Raw genomic sequence first — 2083 nt, 5'->3', positions numbered from 1 at the left:
ATAGTTCATAAAATCACTTTTGTTAGGAACAGACTCCTTTTTAAAGGCCAACACGATCTCATGGTAATGCATATCAATAGTACGTGTGTCAAATGGAACATGAACAACTGTGTATCATATGCACGCGAAAAACTGCATTTGCATGCCAAAACTCATTTTGCCATATTCATTCCACGAGATTGCACACTCATACTATTTATACGCATTTTTATGAGATCGGGCACTTAAAGGTGGGGTAAGTCTTATTTCAAAACCGTTTTAGAAAAAGGACACGGGCCGAGTGGAATAACAAACTTGTAGCCAATCAGCAGGTAAGGGGCGTGTCTACTATTGATGGTGAAAAGAGTGCTCGCTCTCGCTCTGTGCACGTCATTATTCAAAACACACAAGTCACACGTGACAGACATTAGCCGAGAACTAGCCTAATATATGCTGATTGACTGCTCATGTGTCACGTTCCCTTGTTAGTCCATTTGCGATTGTATTGTGTCTCACTTCAGCGATGATAAAGACCTGTTCATTTCCACACCGTATGGAGCATCTAAATCTCATCACTGTGTGCTTCAAGCATCAGCTCACACAATGTCTCCGACAAGTAAGAAACTATATGTAACGCTGTTCGTAGATGGAAAGGAAGGAGGCGGGAACCGGCGAACGTTCAAACAACTTTTATTCAAAAGAAATAAACAAACCGAAAGTAAAACCGCGGGCAGTCGTCCGTGAGGGGCTGGGAACACACAAAATAAAACGTGGGCAGCCCCTCACGGACGACTGCCCACAAACACATAAACAAAACATAACATAAAATCCAGGCCTGGTCCTCTCTCTTCTTCCGCACCCCTTGCTCCTCCTTATATGCTCCCGTCACATGGCCGCGAGAAGAGACCGGTGTGCCACGCAGCTGGCACTCGTGAACATTAATCACCGGCACGCTCTCGCGGTCCCTCGCCCCGCTGCCTGTCACACCACATACCCCCATCGCCCCTCGCAGGCCGGGGGGCACTCCCGAGACTGCGCTCTACTCCCCCCCCCTCTCCCGGGGGGGCCGATCACGGCGGCCACGGCACCTGGGGGTAAGGACAGAGAGGCGAGAGAAATGTAGACGGGAGCACGTGGAGCCCGCGGACGAGAGAGGGGAGAGAGTGAAAAAAGAAAGAAAGAGGAAAAAAATTTCTGGTCCGGTTCCCAGACACACTGCCGTTCGGCCCTCCGCCCGCCGAGAGGCTCTTCCTTGCGGTGCTGTGCAAAGGCACTGGACGCCTGGTGGGCAGCTCGATCCTCCTCCGCCCCCTGGCGGCCGGCGGTGACTCCTCCTTCCGAGGGACCCGGCAGCGAGCCCCGCGCTCCCTGCTCCTCCCCTCTCAGGCGGATGGCAGCAGGCTCCGGCCCACGGCAAGCGCAGCGACTCCTCCGCTCCCTCTCGGACGGCAGCCACCCCACCTCGACCCAGGGGCATGGCAGCGAGGTCTCTGTCCCACCTTCCTCGCTCCAGCACCATCGCCTCGGGCAGCCCTCGCGGTCCTCATTCATCCGCGCTGCCCGACCTCCTCAGCACCGCGATCCCCCTCAGCAGCGAGGGCTCTTCGACAGCATGTCCCTCCTTCCTCCCGGGTTTTGGCACCAGTGTAACGCTGTTCGTAGATGGGAAGGAAGGAGGCGGGAACCGGCGAACGTTCAAACAACTTTTATTCAAAAGAAATAAACAAACCGAAAGTAAAACCGCGGGCAGTCGTCCGTGAGGGGAACACACAAAATAAAACGTGGGCAGCCCCTCACGGACGACTGCCCACAAACACATAAACAAAACATAACATAAAATCCAGGCCTGGTCCTCTCTCCTCTTCCGCAGCTCTTGTTCCTCCTTTTACGCTCCCGTCATATGGCCGGTGTGCCACGCAGCTGGCACTTGTCAACATTAATCACCGCCCCGCTGCCTGTCACACCACACTATACTCCTAATATACAGTATGTTTGTTTCCTCTTTTCATGATCTATATAACCCTTATCCAGTCATAATTGTAATATGTCGTTAGTGGGACTGTCATGCTTGTGTTCTATAGAGTCGTTCATGAGAACAGTTTGT

The sequence above is a fragment of the Pseudorasbora parva genome, chromosome 17, assembly GCF_024679245.1.
Source record: "Pseudorasbora parva isolate DD20220531a chromosome 17, ASM2467924v1, whole genome shotgun sequence".
Taxonomy (NCBI): Eukaryota; Metazoa; Chordata; class Actinopteri; order Cypriniformes; family Gobionidae; genus Pseudorasbora; species Pseudorasbora parva.
Note: the sequence above shows the minus strand (reverse complement) of the source record.